The 22,048-nt window shown below is 38.2% G+C and overlaps 1 protein-coding gene across 22 annotated transcripts in view; it reads left to right on the top strand.

Annotated features, from left to right (window-relative positions):
• PDE4D (phosphodiesterase 4D) overlaps window positions 1–22,048 on the top strand; it is a 1,410,178-nt gene that overhangs the window by 292,967 nt on the left and 1,095,163 nt on the right. The window contains exon 1 of one of the 22 annotated variants that reach the window (XM_072749987.1): window positions 1,991–2,153. The exons of the other annotated variants lie outside the window; for them this stretch is intronic. The gene's annotated coding sequence lies outside the window, so the exon portion shown is untranslated. Of the gene's footprint in view, window positions 1–1,990; window positions 2,154–22,048 lie in introns of those variants that run through there. 22 annotated transcript variants of the gene reach the window in all.

The following is a 22,048-nucleotide window of genomic DNA, read 5'->3' as shown; positions in this document are numbered from 1 at the left end:
ATATTGATCTGCGAGTGTTTTTTATTTTTTATTTTTTTATTTTTTATTTATTTATTTTTTTATTATTTATTTATGATAGTCATAGAGAGAGAGAGAGAGGCAGAGACACAGGCAGAGGGAGAAGCAGGCTCCATGCACCGGGAGCCCGACGTGGGATTCGATCCCGGGTCTCCAGGATCGCGCCCTGGGCCAAAGGCAGGCGCCAAACCGCTGCGCCACCCAGGGATCCCTGCGAGTGTTTTTTAATTAAAAATTTTGTTGTTTCATAAAATCCTAAATTTGGGAAATGCTGGTTTAAAAATTAAAACTCTCTTCAGTGCCCCTTGGCACCTGATAGCTTTAAGAAAAATAGTAACCATTAAAGTTTTAACATTAGGAGGGTATTATAGATCTTCAAGTGCTTTGCACAATACTACACAGTAGATTTAATGAACATATGCTGCAATAAAGGACGCAAGGGGATCCCAGGTATATGACTTGCTCTTGGAATGTGTGTGTGTGTGTATGCACAAGTGTGTGCGTGTGCACCTGTATGTATGTGTTCGCGTGGCTGGCCATGGCCGCCTTCTGCTATTCTCCTTTAAGACCATATAGCTACATCTAATATGTATGTGTTCATTTGTTTCTTGCTAACCTTCTAACCATGAGATTTTGCTTTGACACACGTATATGTGTTCTGATCTTTTGAGTTTCAGAAATCCTTTCCTCCAAGTATTGAGGGATAAATAGAATTATTTAATATCCTCCTCCTCCAATTTTCAGTAACATCTTCATTGGTGGTATGGCTGCTTTTGCATTTGCTTGTGTTCATATTTTGATTTCCAAGTTTTCATTACATTTTCATGTTTCTTCTTCTCAGTGTCTGAAGACATTTTTAATACTTTTATTTGTTCTGGCTTGCTCTCTGCATTGGCATTTTTATTTCTTGGAGAGAAATTTGAATATACATTAGCTCCATAGAGCAGGTTCCAGTTTTCCTTTTCAATTCTGCAGGTGAGTCTAAGGCTTCTTTAATGTGTTGTGAACAGTTAGTTCCTTGCTGGGCTATGAAAATGCTTAGTAATAATTATACTTCCTGAACCTTTGTGAAATAACGTGCTTTACCCAATTCAGCACACAGTGTTTGAGAAACCTCTGTAGTCTTTCTTGTTGGAAATATGTCTATAGGGGATGCAGTGCCATACGGTGGTTCAGAGCACAGGCTCCGAGACACCATCCTGTCTCCATTGGTGTTTCAAGAATGCACCTTTGATGTGGCTTCACAAGTTTGAATTTACCCACTTGAGACTAAAGAATAGGACTGTAGCATTTTGGCCCATCATGTTCAACTAAGGCAAAACATCAATGCTGGAAACATTACTGCTGATCCTCTCAGTAATCCAAGGAGAATTGACTGCAGATTTAAAGGATTTAAAGTTGCAAGAGAGTAGGATTATTTGTTGACTCACAACATTTCCTATAACCTGCTTGAGCCCCTGTCAGCAACTAAATTATTGTCTTCAGAGAACAGAACCATAATGATAACCAGAATATTGCTTAATATCTGCTGCTATTTTTAAGTATTTCCTACCATATTTCATTGTGTCTTAATGTTACTAAACTTTATATCATAATTGCTTAAAACGACTTTAATTTCTAAAGCATTTCAAATTTACATATCCTACTGAGCCATTCAGTGCATAAAGCCCTAAATTGTCCAAGTGGTTCTTTTTACAGATAACATAGTTAGAAACAGTTGATTATAGATCCTATTTGTGAGAAACCAGCTTTGAACAGGGCTCACAGGAGAATGGTTAGAGGGAATTTATTAAACAGTTAATTGACTAAGGGAGTTTTTCCCCCCATGCTATGTCAGCTCACAGCAGGATGTCTCCAACCTTTGCTGTCTGCATTGGTCATTTTTGGCACAGAATCACTTAAACTATTATGCAACTGCTTCAATTATTAATATCCTATGTCTGTAGCTGAACTGTGACCTTGTTTTTATGCTGGCCATCACAGTGCCAAGGTCAGAGCTGACAGTATTATAGAGGGCCCAAGACAGAAGGATTTGGGATCATCATCTAAGAGGTCACCGCTGGGACTCATAGCAGAGAATGGCTTCATAGGATTTATTCTGGTCTCATTTGAATAATTTACCATGACCCTTTGAGGTATGTGTTTTCCTATACACTGTTTGGTTACTTTGTCTCTTTGACAGGTTGCAGTATATATTGCTTCAGGTATGAGTTTTGTTGGTTGTAAACCATGATAATCTCACTTAAATGGATTTGATCATTGAAAAGCCCAGGGGTGGGTCAGGACTTCAGAGGTATCATTGGGACCATGTCTCTGTCACACAGCTCATTTTTCCTTTATACTGCGTCACACAAACAGATTCCATGCACGTGAATTTGTTATCAATTTACATACTTTGCTATGAGGTTCACATCCTCTTGCTTAAGAATCCTTAACAAAAGGACAACTTCTCTGTTCTAATAGTTTTTTAAAAAGATTTATTTTATAGAGTGTGCACGAGTGGAGGGAGGAGCAGAGAGAGAATCTTCAAGCAGACTCCTCGCTGAGTTTGGAGATCAACTCTGAGATCATGACCTGAGCTACAGCTAGGAGTCTGATACTCAACAGACTGAGCCACCCAGATGCCCCTATTCTAATAGTTTTAATGAAAATCTCAGGATTGAATCTCATGGGAGTCTTATATAGGTCACATGATCATCATTGAATACATCACTGAAACCAGGGGAAGATCATACACCATGATTGCCTGATATGGGGAAATGTGGTTTTCCCAAGTTAAATCATGATGTCACCATTGGAAAATAGGAGAAAATGAATTTGTGCCCCTCCCATACATAGTTTTAATTAGTTCCCATCTTTATGAACTATTCTCAATTTTATCTGCTTTCTTTTTCTACATGAACATATATTCTCTTTCCCCTGTAGTAAGTTTGTATCTTTTAGCATCCCTTAGGTCATCACTACATTCTCCATGAAGGCAGGTGGAAGCAGTGAGAGAACAGTGGAAAGAACAAACCTTAAACCCAATTCATTCATGCCAGAACCAACGGTTTCATCTGACATCTTCCAGGGCCTTAGCCAAAGCCTACCTAATTCTGATGGATGATGTTTACCATACCATTGCTTTCCAAGCTTCGGTTCACTTTAGGCTGCCAAGTGATTTTGGAAAACTCCTCAAGGAAGGTTTTGTAAACATAATACAGGCTGAGATCTTTTCCTGTGCTATCCTACTCACTTGGCCTACCATTTTCTTCTCTACCACTGACCTGAAATTCTTCTCTTTAGTATAACATCATGATAATCAGATATCAAGGGATACTTTTTTCTATAGAAAGAAGTTTGCAAATGCTTTGTTCTTATAGCAACTGGAATTGAAATCAATGCCCCATATTGTTGTTTTTGCCAAAACAACAGTGACTTATATCAGTGGTAAGAGTGCCTTTTCTGCTGGCAAGGAAAGATCTAGAGTGATTCACCCACTCAGGTTATGGGTAGCTCTCAAGGAATGAGAAACACAGCACTAGAATAAATTTCCCCATACAAAAGATATTATATTGTTTCATTTTTACCTGGACTGCAGTATTCAGGAATAGGGGCTTGTTTTTATTTCAGAACCTCTCTTTTGGTAACTTTATTAAACGATGTCTAAAAAAACTCCATTACTTCAATGTAATTAAAAATTCATTTGGAAATGAGTAAAGCCCTCAAGAAGTTTTTAAGTATTTTTAGATTCATCTGTCAGTGTTTTTATTTTAAAGCTGTGGAGTTTTTTGTTGTTAGATTTTTACCTTTCATAATTTATTGCTAATTAAAAACAAAGTGAATCATAAGTGTAAGCATCTACATTGTAGAGCAACATAGACTCTCAGGATGCTTGTTGTCCTGACCATTCTGATGTGTTTTTTTCGTTTGAGGAGTTTGGGTGTTACATGGTCAGCACTATCCAAACAATTAATGTAATAGAGTGAAAATGTCCCTTCAGCAGAAATAGCTTCTTCTGAGAGGAGTCTAAACTGCCTTTAGGTTGAAGAAGAGTTATATAAGACCATTTCTATCCAAAATGATTGGGCTGAATTCCAGATTTCTCTAATGAAACTTTGCTGAATAACTGCTATGCTTGCAGCTGTGGAAGTATTCAAAATCAAGTGTTGATTCTCACTACTTGGTAAACTACTTCAGAACTAGGTTTCTGAAAGCTAGACCCAAGTGTTTGTTCAGAAAAGCTGATTGTATAAGAATTTACTTTTGATGATAGCAAGTGGGCCATCATTTGGGATGTGAGCATTTTAGTTGTTAAGGCCTTTGTTGAAGGAGATCTGTCTGATAGTATGGATTTTTCCATTGGCTTTGGTAAGTAATGGTATCTTTCAGAACCTAGTAGATCTTTTATAAATTGAGAGTAAAGGGTACTTGTATCTTTTTAACTTCTCTGAAATAATCTGAAAACTTCAGTTTAAGATCTAAATGTTTTCCTTGTAACCTTGCTCTGTAAAATACTTTTATTTTACTGATCCCTAAGAATTTCCGCAGTCAAGCAACGGTGATGGCTTCATCTCAGGAGAATACATGACTGACAAACATAAGGCTTTATGAGAAAAGTATATTTGTTAATCTTGTGAGAGGAATGATTTAATTTTGTGGTTTTCATTTCTGAATGCGAACAAAGCATCATAAACTTTAAAAAGTAATACAAGACAAATATTGTATTAAAAGAGTACCGAGGGGGCACCTAAATAGCTCATTCGGTTGAGTATTTGGCTCTTGGTTTCAATTCAGGTCATGATCTCATGGGTCCTGGGATGGAGCATCGTGTTGGGCTCTGCGGTCAGCAGGGTGTCTGCTTGGAGATTTTTTTTTTAAGAAATTTTTTTTAAGAAAATTTTTTTTAAGATTTTATTTATTTATTCATGAGAGACACAGAGAGAAAGAGAGAGGCAGAGACACAGGCAGAGGGAGAAGCAGGCTCCATGCAGGAAGCCTGACGCGGGACTAGATTCCTGGTCTCCAGGATCATGCCCTGGGCTGAAGGCGGCGCTAAACCACTGAGCCACCCGGGCTGCCTCTGCTTGGAGATTCTATCCCACCGTCGCTCCCCTGACTTATGTGCTCATGCTCTCTCAGATAAATAAATAAATCTTTTTAAAAAAGAGTGCTGAAGTTCTGAAATGAATATATATCCAAGCTACCAGATGTGTATTATTTATGAATGGTGAGTTGCATATACTCCTACTATTAAATTATCTTCTAGAGTCTCAGAATTCTCAACTCGGATTGTTTGGCTTTTTATTATAGGCAGAAAAAAGGTTGGTTTTTTTACTTGTTGATATTAAAAAATAGAGATGCATCAGTGATTTTACATGGAATTAAAAAAATAGATACCTAATTATTCTTAGTTCTTAGATGCTCCTTTATAACTACCTTCAAACAACCCTGTAACTTAATGGCTTAAAAAATAACCATTTTTATTATTCTCATGACCCTTAAACCTGAATTTCCAGGGCTCAGCATGCAATTACTTTCCTGGTATTGGTGGTGGTGGCTTATGTGGCTGTATTCACTTGGCAGGCCAGCTGTGGTCGGGTGCTAGGCTCATTTGGGATGCTTGAATGACTGAGCTTCTCTCTTTTCACATGGTCTTTGATGCAATCTCTCCAGTGGTGAAACCTCTTACATGGCAGCTCAGGATACCCAAGAGTACAGGAGTAGAAGTTTCCAGGTCTTTGTAATGCTTGGGCCTGGAATTAGAACAGGGTTACTTCTGTAGCATTTGTTGGTTAGAGTGAGTATACAAGGCCATCCCAGGTTCAAAGGAAGAGGATGACAAGAGGGTATGGTACTGGGAAACAGCTTATTGGGGGCCACCAAAGTAACGGTCTCCTGCATTAGCATCTATTAATTCATTAAAGTGATGTGCATTATTGCTCTATGTTAGTGTAGGAAGAGAGAGAGGCAATCAAGAACTTAGACTCATATACATTTAATTTGAAATGTTCTTAAAAAATTCAAGAAAGCATGTTGAATTACTATTATTTTTATTTTTAAAGATTTTATTTATTCATGAGAGACACACAGAGAGACAGGCAGAGGACGAAGCAGGCTCCCTATGGGGAGCCTGATGCAGGATCCCATCCCAGGACCCCAGGGTCACGACCTGAGCCTAAGGCAGACACCCAGCCCCTGAGGACCCAGGTGCCCCAGGCTGTTGAATTAGATCCAGGATTTGGGGTATCAGAGGAGAGGTCTGGTTTCAGAGATTAAATTTGTGATTGATTATTGATGACTGAACCTGTGTACACAAAGGAGATCATTCAGGGAGAGTACACTCAAAGAGATGAGGGCTTGGGACTGAACCTTGAGGAGCCAAACTTCTTAAAGCTCGAATATAGGAGCTTGAGACAGAATTTAAGAGAAATTCAGAAGTGTTACAGACACCAAAAAGAGAGCTTTAAAGAAGGAGGGATTGAATGGCAATATTAAATGCTGCAGAAGGGTCAAATAAGAGGAGGAATGACAAATGCCCATTGCATTTACTGACAAAGAGAAGTTCACGATCACCCTCCCCAAACTATTGAGTAGAGATGGTGAGGCATGTCATATTGAGGGTGCCATGAGTCATCATGGCATAATAAGCAATGTGAACTTTAGGTTGGTGTCCTTTGCCCTTTCCCCTTTTCCCTCAAGTTCTTTGGAGGCAAAATGGAGTAGCCTTGTTGGATGACACGCAAACATACACACACACGTTTTGCATCTCAGTCAAGGAACTCTGAGTTTAGGGAACCTGAATCTTTTTTAATAGGCTGCAGCAAACCTGACCAACCTTTGCCCTGGAGGAAAGTATTATCATTATTATATTGGGCAATAGACCACCTTCCCTCTGCTCCAGGTGAAAACACTGTTTTTTCCCCTCTCTTTTAAAGGCTCTTTGATCTGCAAACATCCTTGAAAAGATACATCTGACCCAAAGCTTTCAGAGTCTCTGCTAAGAAGATGAGCAGAAATGTGAAAGACTTATGGAGAATTATCTCCAACGATATCAATTGGGTTTTATAAAGGCAGCACCTGTGTGCTAGGCATGACCCTTCTAGTCCAGTGCTCACACAGCCTTATGAAAAACTATGTTAGGCTGCTATAAGAAAATACTTATTGTACCACACACTGGGTGCCTTAAACAACTGATGTTATTTTCTCCTAGTTCTGGAGGTTGTAAGTGTAATTTCATGGTGTTGGCATGGTTAGTTTCTGCTGAAGCCCCTCTTCCTGGCCTTTAGATGGCTTCCTCCTCATTGTGTCCTCACATGGTCTTGCCTCTGTTCCGCTGCTCTCCTGGTTTTTCTTCTTTTTATGAGCGCACCAGTTGTAGTAGATTAGAGACCCACCTTTATGAGCTCTTTTAACCTTAATTGCCTCTTTAAAGGTCCTATTTCCTAATATATTCAGGTTGAGGATTGAGGTTTCAACCTAAGAATTTTAGGGGGATGCAATTCAGTCCAAAACAGATACTAAATGCTATGCATTACTTACTGTAACTGTTTTTCACATGAGAAAACTGAGGCTTTGGGAGGGTAAGGCACCTGAACAAGATCATACAAGTCAAAGGGATGGAATGGGCTTTGAACTGAACTTCAGTCCGACTCCCCCATGAGCTTAAGCACTCTCCTGCAGAGCTAGAGTGAATACATTGTATTTTTAGGTAGTTCAGCGAAAGAAGTGATTTCTTAGCTTTTGAATCAGAATCACTGATCTTGTGAAAGAATATTATTACAGTATGAGTCACACAGTTTATTAGCCAGACTTGCTTTCTCCCCCACTCCTTCCACTCTTTCCTATCACACAATCATCAGCATGTATTTATTGAATACCACTGTGGCCAGGTGCCAAGGATCCATCAATCAACAAAATCAAATTCCTCACCTCCTGAAAGGTGTATCTTTGTCATTGTGTGAAAGATTTTTACTATTTCTCTTCACCTATTCCATTTTTTGATATTTATGTTTTCTGCATAGCTGAAATAGAATAGGAACTAACATTTACCAAATTTCAACTATATGTTAACCATATCCACTTCTAAATTATTTCATGTAATAACTGATGGTTTATTAGCATAGATGGGAGGCTTTCCCATCTTAAATCTTTAATTCTGATTGTACAAATATGTGTGTGTGTGTGTGTGTGTATACAAACTTTGATTGGAAGTTCAAGTGTTTAGGTGTGATGATGTGTTTGTGAAGAATGTACACAAATGGGGCACCTGGGTGGCTCAGTGGTTAAGTGTCTGTCTTTGGCTCAGATTGTGATCCCGGGGTCCTGGGATCAAGTCCCGCATCAGGTTCCCTGTGGAAGCCTGCTTCTCCCTCTGCCTATGTCTCTGCCTCTCTCTCTCTCTCTCTCTCTCTCTCTGTCTCATGAATAAATAAATCTTAAAAAAAAAAAGAAACCAAAAAATAAAAAAAGAATGTACACACATGTGTGTATCTATGTATGACTATATATTTGTATATTTTTTCCATTTTATGTTAGAAAATAGGTGGTCAGTACCAGGACTGATTGGAAGTTATTACAACACAAATAGCCATCTTCAAGCTTACAGTCTTGAAAAGTGATGTGACTAATCAGTTTAACACAGTTTACATATGTCCAGGAAGGACAGTTAAGGATTGAAGGGTGTCAGATGGTATTGGTGAAGAAGGGAGTTTGTAAGAATATTAAGGCAAAACTCCAAACCAGTACCAATATTGAAGCTGTGTCCAAGTTTTGGGGAGCTTTCAGGCTGAGTTCTTCTGGTTCCATCCTGGTTTTTTTTTTCTAGCTGTTGGCATGGGTGTAGGTTTTGTCTATATGTGATTTTCCTTGCACTGTAAAAAAAAAAAAAAGGATTGTTTAAAGTGCATTTAAAAGAAGAGCTTTTCTCAATTGAAAAATTACATGGCTATATTTTAAGATATCTTTTTCACACTTATAAAACTATTTGGAGTCAAGACACAGTGCATTAAGGCTCACATTTTTATAAAGGTTGATCTCAACTGGATTTTTTCTTTGAGTTTTCTGGGGCACCATATTTTATTTATTTGAGCAGCTATGATTTGAAATGCATGATTCACTGTTTCTTTACTATTATAGTTCTACTCTCTTGAAGTCTGCTACTTTTTTACAGTCTGTGACTAAGGATTAACAAATTAACCTTTGCTGTCACCATATGTGACAGGGATACAAAGGAAGATTTCTTAGCACAGTCACTTTAAAGAAATTTTCATGTCAATAAAAAGTGAAATCATAATAGTCAATCCATAGGTTATTTTTTTATTTTTTATTTTGAGAGAGAGAGCATGTGCATGTGTGTGGGGGTGGGAGGAGGTGGAAAGGCAGACGGGGAGAGAGAGAGAGGGAATATCTTAAGCACACTCCATGCTCAGCATGGAGCCTGATGAGGGGTTCCATCTCACAACCCTGAGATCATGACTTGATCAAGAGTCAGACCCTTAACTGACTAAGCCACCCAGGCATACCTATAGGTTATTTCTTATAGTCAAACATATTCACCTGGTCTGATTTTTTAAAAAAATATTTTTTGAGGTTTATATTCAAATAATACATAAAACTGACATTTAGCCTATTTTGCCCTTATACATCCTATTACATTTTCTTGATTTACTATTATTATCTGTTATTTTTTTTTCTAGCGATGTTAAACCTTCATATCCATATACTGATCCATTAAAATTACTGGTTGGTGTGCTGCAAGAGACTTTTGGCAAATAGATGCTTCAAATTAAACCTTAGTCAGTATACATGACCACAGCCAGAGTTTAGTGCAATCAAAACGTAGGTTTGTCAGAAAGTAGTTATAATAATAGAATAAAATTTTGTTGCAGTTGTAAAACAAGCATGAAAGCATCAATAGCACAGTGGTTGAGAGTCTAAACTGTAAAGTGGGATGAGGTAGGTTAGAGTACCTGTCCCTGGGGGACCTTCTCCAAGTTGCTTGATCTCTCTGTCTTAGTTTCTTTATATAGAGAATAGATGTAATAACTGACCTATCTCATAAAGTTTTTACTATATTTAATAAAATAATATGAGTAAAGAACTCAGGACAGTGTTAGGTGCCAAAGAAATGAAAGGTAGCTTTTAATTACTCGTATTATGAAGTAGAGCCCCAGAGAGTGCCCTTGTTAGAATTCAATGAAGTGAATTGGGTTCTCAGCTTTGCAGGTCCACTGATTGACTTGTATCATTGCTCCTAGATTTAATCAGCTCACAGTCTTTGAGAGAAGGAATTGAACAAATTCATGAATGACTAATGTAAAAGCCAGCAACCTCATTTATAAAAGTGACAGAATAATTATTTTGAGGCAAGTGGTGAGATGATTCTTTTTTTTTTCTCTTACAATCCCTTTTACCTGTAGTCCTGTTTGCCTCTGATCCAGATTTTGGTCTCCCTGAAGAAAAGTTTCAGAAGGCCACAGAAGTAAAAAAAAAAAAAAAAAAAAAAAAAGTATTAATGGCCTTTGAGTTTTGAATTCTAAACACCTGGCATAGATTCTAGGCAAGCAAGAAAATTTATTCAGTCAAGGTCTGTTTGTCCTGGTTGCTATGTAAAGATGAGCATCCTCCTGACTTGGGTAGAACAAAAGAGCTAGGGAAGATGGAATTGGGGTAAATGTGGGTGTTGGTCTTTGAAAAAAAGCTCCCTGACCTTCAGCATACTCAAAAGCTGAGCCCCCAGAAGGTGGTGATAAAAGCCTAAAATGATTTGCGGCTCCTAGAGCAGTGAGTACCTGTGCCTTGCTTCCCAGGTGGGAATTTCATCGCATCCTGGGATGCTTTCACACCATTTGAGTAGGAATAATGGTATATAGTGTGGTATGAGGTGATGATGTTGGCCAAGAGAATTTGAATTAGCCTTACTGAGTTTATTATGACATCCACAGTGGCTTGGAAAAGTTGCTGTTTCTCTTTCCAAGCTAGATTTAAAATGGCCACAAAGTCCTTGCTTTATCCCATTGAGAGACAATCTAATTCTCCTCCCTTTGAATGAAGTTTGTTGTTTTAGTGGCTTAGCCAACCCAAAGAAAGTCTGACTACCCTGCTTGAAAGCCTACCTAAGACTGCCTAGATGAGGAGCAGGGGCCAGCTAAGCTCAGCCTACCGTCCATCCCCACCAGGACAACAGGCATGTGAGTGGAACTGTCTTGGACTTCCAAACCAGTTTAGCCACCTGCCAAATACCACCAAGTAATCCCAGGAGAGGCAGAAGAAACGCCCAGCCCTTGAAGATCTGACCTATAAGTAATGAGCGTAATAAAATTATTGTTTTAAGTTTTGGGTGGTATTCCATGCCACAATAGATAACCAGTGCACAGCTTTTCATGTGCCCTCAGAATTGTGCAGAAGGTGGTAGAGAGAGTTGTCTAAATTGGGTCTGAAGAAGACTTTTGGTCAGAGGGGACTTCGCAGGCTAATTTGTGTGGAGATGATTATGAAATCCTTCCCTTCAAAAGATCTCATGGAGAGGAATATATATCCCTAAGTACTGACAGGAAACCCCCACTTATTTGCTTATTAGTAGTAGACATTAGTGTGGACAAATGTTGACCTAGAAGAAACTTTAATACTGCTGTGATTGGTGTTTTTGGAGTTCTACAACATTGCGGCTCTGCCAGCCAGCCATTCTCTAAATCTGAGATGCTACAAGCAAAGACTGTAGGGAAGAGGAGGGGAAGTTGGGGAGCCTTGATTTTACTGGGAAAATCTTCATATGACAGAGGAACCTGTGATTTGACTGAAAAATAACTTGAAAAGACTAAGTTGGTTATTGGCCACTAGAAATATGGGGTTTAAGATAGGAATCAAGTACAGGAATAGAAAAATAAAAAGTTTTTTTTTTTTTTAACACAACTAAGTTTGCTGCTTGTGAAATCATTATCTGCCATGTTAATTAAATATGTCATATACTACTGGTAAGCTAATGAGAATATCCTCATTATCTGATTAGCTCATCTCTTCCTGGGCCCATTTATTCTTTTACAGTAAGAAATGCTTCTTGTGTTGGGATCCAAATCCTCAGGTGCATACATTTGGGGGAAGTTAAATTAGTCATCAGGCTATTTGGTTATCATGGGGTCTGAACAAAAGTTAAAGGAGAAGCTCTGTCATCTAGGCCATGATAAACATACCTCATGATTCACCTCTTCCCCACAGTAGAGAACACCTCTTTAATGATTAGAATTCTTGTGTTGTGCCCTGATCCTCATTCAATATTGTTTTCTCCTCTACATACTAAATAAATTATAGCAAATTCTGGCTCCCTGGTTACCTTTTATCTCTTTCTAATGTGACCATTCCACCGTTAATGGCAAGTTGAATCTGTAGATATGTTTACACTGTTAATCACATTATGCCCAAGGCCTGCATGTTTTTGGCTTTGTTAACATAATATCTTCTAAGACCATCTCCTCAGAAATTAGATTTAATTTACTTTGTGTTGATTTTGCTAATTTAACTCTTATCTCATTGTTACCTCTGTGTTCTGCCTAAAAGGGTTACTCTTTCCATCCTGTACTGTGAGACTTTCAGTGCAATGGCAAGAATGCAGAGCAAGAATAATCCTAATAAATAAGAAGGGGAAGTGTGACATTTTCTCCTAGGAAATGAAAGAAAGAGCAACTTGTAACATCTCATTATAAACTTCTACCACCGTGATTAAACTATAGATTATAATATATGCATTTTATAATTTCTGGATTTGAAAGAGTTCAGGGTTACTTCTATTCATAAATTTTGAAAGGAAAAAATCTGTTCATTTGTTAACTTTTTAATCAAGCATTTATTAATCCCTGATTAGTATCAAACTCCAGGGTAGGTGTTTTTTTACAGTTGTGAAAGGAGTGTAAGTAATACCTAAAATATAAGGCACATGTTAAACACATGAAATGCTCAATATTGGGGGATCCCTGGGTGGCTCAGAGGTTTAGCGCCTGCCTTTGGCCCAGGGCGTGATCCTGGAGTCCCGGGATTGAGTCCTGCGTCCAGCTCCCGGCATGGAGCCTCCTTCTCCCTCTGCCTGTGTCTTTGCCTCTCTCTCTCTCTCTCTCTCTCTATGTCTATCATGAATAAATAAATAAATTCTTAAAAAAAAAGAAATGCTCAATATCATTAATCACCACTGAAATATACATTAAATCCCAATGAAATATAGCTACACACCTAGTAGAATGGCCAAGTGAAAATGACTCATGATACCAAGTGTTAGGTGAAAATGAACAATTATAACTATGGAAGTGTAAAATGGCACAACTATCTTGGGAAATGTTTAGTATCCTTTGGAGCATTGAACATACGTATACCCTGTGATCCACAAATTCCACTCCTAGATTATAGTAGTTTATCTGCATTACAGATTACCAAAACAAAATGGGTTATAACAGCAGTAATGATTTATTATCTTGTTTTGTCTCTGGAATTCAGGAGTTGGCTTAGCTAGGTGGCTTGACCACGGGACATCACATGAAGTTTGAGTTAATGAGCTGGCCAGGGCCAAAGTCACTGGAAAGTTGGACCAGGGCTGGAGTTCCTAATTCAAAGATGGCCTACTCCCATGACTGACAAGTTGAGGGTGGCACTTGGCAAGAGACCTCAGATCCTTGCCATGTGTAATCTGTCATATCCCTTCTTGAGTGTCTGATCCTGAGAGAGCAAGGTAGCAGCTTTTATGATGTAGCCTTAAAAGCCATGCTTTGTAATGTTTTCCCATTACCTTATTGATTACATAGATAAGCCTTATTCAGTGTGTGTGGGGTGTGTGTGTTGTGTGTGGTAGGGGTGCCACCATGCAGAAGCATAGTTAGAAGGAAGCAAGGGATCAGTAGGTGCCATCTTGGAGGCTGCCCAAAACATAGGTATTTATTTCAGAGAAGTATCAACAAATGTCCACAGAAACCTTATACAACGATGTTTATAGTAGCTTAATTTATAATAGCCAAACTACAACAACTCAGATGTTCATCAACAGGAGTCTGGCTAAACAAACTGTGGTATATTCACATATTGGATATGACTTATCAATGAAAAAGGAACTAGCTACTAATAAATGCAGGAATATTAATAAATCTCAAAAATATTCTGAATAAAGGGAGAAAAAATACATAGTCAATGATCCCATTTATGTACAATTCTAGAATAGGCACAACTCACTTAGGTTGATAAAAATCAGATCGGTGGTTGCTTCTTGCAGAGGTATGGGGTAAATTAAGTAGGGATGGCTACCAGGAGGCTTTTTGGGACAATAGAACTGTTCTGACAAATTTGTCAAAAACAAAGTCAATAGCACGTTTAGGTTCTAAAGATATTTATGTAAATCATACCCCAATAAAAAATACAAGGTACAATCCAAGGGCCACAGAGAGATAAACATTAGTGATATGTTATAACTGATAAGAGAGAAATTGATTCTAGGGGAAATATTAAAGGGCATAATCTTAATTTTTTAATAAGTTGAAACATAGTAATGGTGATAATTTCAATGATAATTTTTGTATTTATAATCCCATCATTCAGAATAATTATTGATTTGCTTATTTTTGATATATTTTTCTATCTTTTTAAATGTATTTTTGAAAAATAGATAAGAATGTTTTATATTTGCAATTTTATAAACTGAGTATATTTGTGTGTGGTTGGTTGGTCACAGTATAAACTGTTCCCTAGATTATTATTATTTTTTAAATATTTATTTATTTGAGAGAGAAAGCATGCATATATGAGCAGGGGGAGGGGCAGAGCGAGAGGAAGAAAAGCAGACTCCCTGCTTAGTGCAGAGCTGGAAGTGGGGCTCATTCCCCCCGAGATCATGACCTGAGCTGAAATCAAGAGTCAGACACTCAACTGACTGAGCCACCCAAGTGCCCCCAGTTCCCTAGATTGCTAGAAACTCTTTTGAAGTATAATTTTCAGTTGATATATTCCACTGTAGGACTATGATTTGGTTCATGTTACTGTTCTGTTCCTGATGAATATTCAAGTGGTTTCTCCTCATTGAAGGAATGCATTGGAGTTTTCTTTAGTATTTAGTATTATTCCTTTGCCCTAGAGTTTTGGAAATGTTCAGATCAAAGCATATGATTCACATATCCATATCCCTTCTTAGGGCTTTAAATTATTGTATATGTCTACAATATAAAAAAAGATGTTTCCTTCACTTTGGTTAGGTGCTAAGTATACTGAATGCTTTTGTCATGTGTTTATTAACTATTATAACTGAGAAAATAGTAGTTTAATAGAGACTTGGGAAGGAATAGCTTGCTAAATGAATGTTGTTGTGTTTCAGAGGCAAAAATGGGGAAAGGTCATTTCTATGGTGTTCCTGGCATGGCGAGCAAAGCTGTACAGTGTCAAACAACTGGCATTGCAAACAGTTTGATATCAAAAGTTTAGAGCAGTGGTTCTCAATTTTGGCTGCATGAGAGAATCACCTGAGGGAGAGAACTCAAAAAATCCTCCCACCTAGGCCTTTCTCGACCTATAAACTTATGATAGTTGGGTATAAAATTCAGGCATTGGTAGTTTTTAAAAACTCCCCCGGTAATTCCTGTGTGTCAGCAAAATTGAAAACCACTAGTGCAGAGGGAGATGAATTGGGATAGGATGTAATTAGAAAATTGAAAAGATGGAGAGCCAAGGTAGCAGGCAACATGCTGGAGGAGCAAGTGTGGATTTTCCAGGCAATTGAGCAAATGGTGTTGGTGTTCTTCCCTTATTACCTTGGAATCCTGTGCCTTTTACTTGTACTGGTGTTGCATGACTCCAGCCAACAGGCAGCACTTGTGCTTCCTTGTGGATGGGCTGCTCTCAGGCTGCCAGAGCTCCTCTCTCTTCTCCCCAAGATCTGGAAATACCTAGGCATTTTCACTCCACACCCCCAGGGCAAGTCCTTAAGCACTGATTGATAATGATGGCATATGAATAATGCAGCTTCCTCTCCTCTGATCAGGATGGCTCTGGTTCTGCGGGGTGATTTCTACTAGTGTGTTCAAAGTAGCCAGTCTGCAAACTTCTTGCCATCCAGGACAAGATGAGTTTGTGGCAGAACAGGTATCTACTCACTTCTTCCTTTCCAAGGAAATAGTTCTTTGAAAGAAATGTCAGCTGAAATAAACAGTGAAGTTTGTGCCTGAGCTGTAAGCATCTTATCTCATCATGGACCAGGCACACTTGGTTTTCAGAACACAGAGCACTGCAAACCATGCTTTGAGCAGCACTGGTTTCTATTGTCTCCACAGCGGCCTGTATTAGTGAGCCACCAGTGTTACCTCTGTGGACATGCCTTTATCTTGCTTGCAGCCTTGCCTGGCCTCTTTCCTCTCCCTTTTCCTTCTCTTTCCTAGAAGCTCTAATAAGTGATTTTCCCATGACTCTTAGTGTCAGCATCTATTTCTAGGGAACTCAGTTAAAATAGGCAATGAGGATTGTCCTGGAAGGTAAAACTTGTGCTCCAGAAAGATCATCCTGAAGAATCATTTAGAAAAATCAGTGGATGGAGATGGGAGGTGAAATTGAAGACCATCACAGTACCCCATCAACCAGGGAACTCAGGAATCACCCTCTTGAATTACTTGTATTTAAAAAATATCCTTTCCTTGCTACTTTCAGTGTCCCTGCTTTAGTTTAGACCCCCATTATTTTCAAGGTTTAGAATCACTGGTCTGTTTCAGATGTAAAACTCAAAGGCCTCACCAATATATCAGGGGAGACAGACTAGAAATGATCAATTCCTCAGGATTCATAAACTAAAATTTGCTTGGTGGAATATGTGTTTGTTTTCATTTAGCTTTTAGATCTCACAGACTGATGCTAAATTTTATCTGTAAGGAAACTTAGGTATACTTCAGATATCTGGCCCCGGCAGGTAATGAAAGCTTTCAGGCCCTCACTTTTCTCACTTTCTGCATGAGGAAGGAGAATTAAATTTTCCTGTGGCCCCTTCCAATTCAACAATGTTATATTCAACAGTGGCTGCTAGCTTATGTCAATGAGAACAGCATAAAACAGATGATTCCAGTAGCGATTGTCACTTCTCAAAACAAATTGACAAAGATCATACAGTTATTGTAAGACCAATTCTGCAGGAAGCTAACCTTTGCCCATTTTTCTTAATGATATGTTTACGGCTTTTAACTTTGCTTTGGAAATGGGAAACCATCTAATTGGGTTGATAAGGTCAGCAGGCAGGAGGTTTGGAAAGAGACTGGATAATATTTGTGAGTGTGTGTATTTGCCTAGACATGCTTTTTGTCATGTTTATTGTACTTTAATGATTAGCTAGAAATAACAAGGCTGCTGTATATTCTCTTATATTAATGTTCTGTCATTTATGGATTATTCAAAGGTAATTTGAAAATACAGAGAAAATATAATTATTTGAGGGTGCTTTTGGTAGAGGTGGATATATTTATAAAATTAAGTAGTAATTTAATAACACAGTACTCCTCAAAACAGAGTTTACCGAGTATCTATAGTTCACAGGGTTTATGAGGCTGGATGAGATGACTCGTATTTTCCTCTCTTTTCAAGGAAGGTGAACTCTATTCAACTTGGGGTGAGTTTGTGGATCAATAAAGGTGATTTAACCATGTGTAAATTATTTCTGGTCATTACTTTATCATCCCCTGTCCCCAAACAACCCTGAAATATGTTAGTACTTTCTAGACTCTATTGTGTGATATAACTTACCTAAGGCAGAAACTTGAGCTTCTGATAACACAGACACCCCATTAGAAATGATCTCAATTCCCTTCCCTTTTGGGCTTCTATGTTTTTGAGTCTTCAAGGAAAACTTGAAAAATGATAAGCCATAGAGAATTAGGATATGTTTGTAGCGTTTTCTTAATTCTTGTTTTTTCTTTTTTTTCTTTTTTTTTTTAAATTCTTGTTTTTTCTTAAATGAGGTATCATAGACAGGAAAAGTACATAAATCTTCAGAGTATAGTTCAATGATTTTTTTTTTTTTACATATGTATATATTTGTGTAACCACTGCCTGGTATAAGATAAAAAGCAAAGTTTAAAAACCATCCCTCTTGCCAATTACTTTTCTACCCATTTAATTTTCCCCCATGTGGTGCTTACTACCATTTTTACTTCATAGTTTGGTTTTGCCTGTTTTTGCTGTGTAGTGTTTGATGATCTGGATCTATTATTCTCCTCTTGATTTATTTGTTTTATTTTCATTTTTCAGATATTATGGGTGTCTTCTGGTTTTTTGATGGCCATATGTACTCATTCTTTTTTTGGTAGACATAACTAGAATTAGGCTTGTATGTTCATAAGATAGGAATAATTTAGCTTTAGTACTTGCTGCCAAATGTTTTTCCAAAGGAGTAGTGCCAGTTTTCCTCCACACCACCAGCAATGTATGAGGGCCCTCATTCCTCTGCATTGATGCCAATATGTTGTATGGTGAGTGTTTTTTATTTTAGTCAGTCTGATGAATGTGTGGTAGCATGTCATTACAGTTTTAGTATTCATTTTTTGATGAATAATGAGGTTGAGTACCTTTTTATATACATATTGCCCTTTTGGAGGCCCCCTTTATGAAGCCTTGTTCAAATATTTAGCTATTAGATACATTTTTGTCATTGACTTATGCTTATGTATTCTGATAAACGTGAATATATATATTCATGCTTTCTTTTGATGAACAGAAGTTCTTAGTTTAATGAAGTCCATGTTATCACTATTTCTTCTGTAGTTCTTGCATTTTGTATTCTGTTGTTTTTTTTAAGATTTACTTATTTATTTGAGTAAGAGAGAGAAAAACAGTGAACATGAGCAGAGGGAGGGGCAGAGGGAGAGAGAATCTCAAGCAGACTCCATACTGAGTGTGGAGCCTAATGTAGGACTCGATCATAGGACACTGAGATCCTGACCTGAGCTGAAATCAAGAATCAAATGCTTAACCAACTGAGCCACCTAGGCACCTCGATGTCCTGTTTTAATATGTGGTTTGAAAACCCTGTCACCACAAAAGGTATTCAATTAGACAAACTGTAGGCTTTTTTAAAAAAGATAACTATGGTATGGTGGAACATATTTTAGACTTTATGAAGAGCTAGGTGTCTGGTCTTTCCAATCACTAGGTACTTTGGGCAATATACGTAATCCTTTAAATCTTTTTAGTCATTCATAATGTGGTAAATTAGGACTCTCAGTGGCAAGTGGCAGAAAACTAAGCTAGCTCAAGCAAGGAAAGCTGATCTGGAAGGAGGGTAGATCTTAGAATCAGAATAGTTACCTAAACCATTGTTTTTTATATTTATATTTACATATATATGAGACCTTTACATATATGAGACCTTAGGGGCCTGTCACCACCATGACACTCTTATCTCTGCTTTTTTTTCCCCTCTGTGTTGGCCTCTTTCTCACTGATAGTAGAAGGTTTTTTTTGTTTTTTTTTTTTTTTGGTAGCAAGAAACATGGCAGCCGGCAGCTTCAGGCTCACAACACTCCAGCTGAGTATCTCAAAAGGAAATAAAAGTGTCTTTCTGTCTCATTCACTTAGGTATATAATAATCATAGTGAAAGATTCTGGAAAGTCCTGAGTCATCTGTCTACCTATGTGAACAAAGAGGAGAGAAAAACCATTATTATAATCCTGGGATGAAGTCAAGAAGGGAATAGTTCACACAAAAAAGAAGTTATGCTATTGCCAAGAGAAGGGAGAAGAGGTGCTGGGCAGACAAAAATAGTAGATGTATACTACAAAGGGAATAAAAATGCCTAACTTAACAAGAGCTGGTTGTTGAAAGTCTTAATCAGATAGTTATTTGAAAGTTCTGGTAAAACGTAGAGACACAATGCTTATTTATTAAAATATGAACTATAATGGGAATCTCAAAAACTTTTTTCTTCTGATTTTAGAGCTAGAGCTGTAGAGGGGATCATGGCAGGCCCAGGCAGAAACAGGGATCCAAGATGCTGTTCTAGGGTCTTATTTGGAAGTGTTTTTCAAGGATTTTCAAGGTCACTTGTGGATCTCTAGATGACACAGGTCAGAACAGAGATCTGCTTTGATTACTCCCGCTGGTGCAGAGAGTCTCCTAATGGTAAAACATGGGGCCCAGAATCTCCCAGATTATGATCCCCAAATACATTGTTTCGGTCATTCAGTGCTCAGCCTCTCTCCTTTCCAAAGTTTTTCCCACACGGATATAGAATTCTTATGGCAATAACAATAGCATCTAGAAAATTGATAAACATGGCAAATAACCAACTTCTGAGTTACTGCCACCTGGAATATTTGTAGCAATAAACACTTCTTAGGGCACTTATTCTCTCCTCAATCCCTATTCCATCCATAAAATATTTCTTGGGATCTATGGTTCTCAACCTTTCACATGCATGAGAATCCCCTGGAAGGCTTGTTAAGCTACAGATTGTGGGGCCCTACCTCCATGAGTGTATGATTCCATGGGTCTGGGTTGAGTCCCCAACTGGCATTTCTAACAAGTTCCTGGGGTTGTGCAGCTGTTACATGGCCAAGGGCCACATTTTAAGAACTAGATAGAAGATACAGTCCCCCAAATTTAGGCATAATAAGACTCTTTTTACATCATATTTTAACTCAATAGGGAAACTTGTGATCTGAAGGAAACTTATTTTCCTTGCAAAGCAAAGAGCCCTTAATCATAAAAACAAAAATGATGGCTTCCCAATTAACTTCTGCAGTTCTGATTTGTTTGAGGGTTGGGGTGAAGGTAGACCCATATCTTAAATTAATTTCTTAGGGGTCATACAATTTGTAAAAGGAACAAAAAATAATTTCCTAATAAATAGCTGTAAGGGCAACTCACAGGGAGAGTGGCAAGGAACCTTCATGTCTGCTCTAAAATTCCTTATCTGTTTAGCTGAATAGGAATAAGATTTTCTGGTTTGCTTTGTTTTGTTTTGTTTTGTTTTTCCTTTCTTTTTTGCGTTCTTGCTGTGTGTGCACCAAGAATCACATGTCCCACAAAACAGCATTTCCAATCGAAATGAAAAGGCATAATGTTAAATCCTGTCAGTTCAGGCTTGGTCACTAAGTGAGTCATAGGATCCCCTGCAAAGGACTGAATCACACTGCTCTCCTTCCGTCAGCTTTCACTGAGTGTGATGAGCCCACCTTAGAAATTAAAATCTGGAAGCAAAGGTTCATTGTTGTTTCGGTGGTGATGTTGAGTCAGTATTGACAAACAGGAGGTGGTGCTGAGAGTGGCCTGTAGGAAAGGCAAGTACATGCCTTTGGTGATGGCTTTGTTCCCATTTCAGAGGATGACAATTTAAGTGTCGCTGGCCCTTGAGGACCTCCGCAGCCTAGAGATTTTGCCTCAGGGATTTTCCTTCTTCCTTGAAGACTTTGAGATTGATTGATTGTATATAGTTTTTTATTGGAGACTTTGAGCTTTAAATGTCTTCTGGTAAGTCCACCTGTTTGTGATGCGGTGCTTTTTCTCTTCTAAGCTATTATTATGGAGCAACAAAGACAGCTGTCTTCTGTCTAGGTACTGAAGGCCCACACACTGGGGTTAAAATACCCATAAAATAACATGATAGTGCGGCATCCCTGCCAATGTCACCCGTTCAGGCTTTCTGGTTTGCACTTTTGCATTTCATAAGTAAGCTTGAATTCTTCTCCAAGTATGGAGAAGAATGCCTTATTAAAATGGTGACTGGTAGTTACATCAAATTCATTTTTATTAAGGTTATGAAGAGGTCTCTGTGCTCATCACCTTATTCTCTGTGTTACCCACAGGTAACACATGTGGGGTACCTCCATTTAAAAAGGAGTTCTCGAAGTTATAGAAGCATATAAATTTCTTTTAGCATATAAAGTTTAAAGCATTGAGAGAAGAGAGAGTTTGTCCAAGTAGTCTGTTGCCTTCGCGTGAATTTGAGAGAATGAAACATAGACTGGATTAAGGGGTAGAATTGAGATTGTGGGAATTTGAGGAAATAGTTGAAGTTTCCTTGTCTTTGCGTGTCTGACAGTGATGCTGGATGGT

Source organism: Vulpes vulpes, chromosome 2 (assembly GCF_048418805.1).
Source record: "Vulpes vulpes isolate BD-2025 chromosome 2, VulVul3, whole genome shotgun sequence".
NCBI classification, from domain to species: domain Eukaryota; kingdom Metazoa; phylum Chordata; class Mammalia; order Carnivora; family Canidae; genus Vulpes; species Vulpes vulpes.
This window is presented reverse-complemented; position numbering and strand designations above follow the sequence as displayed.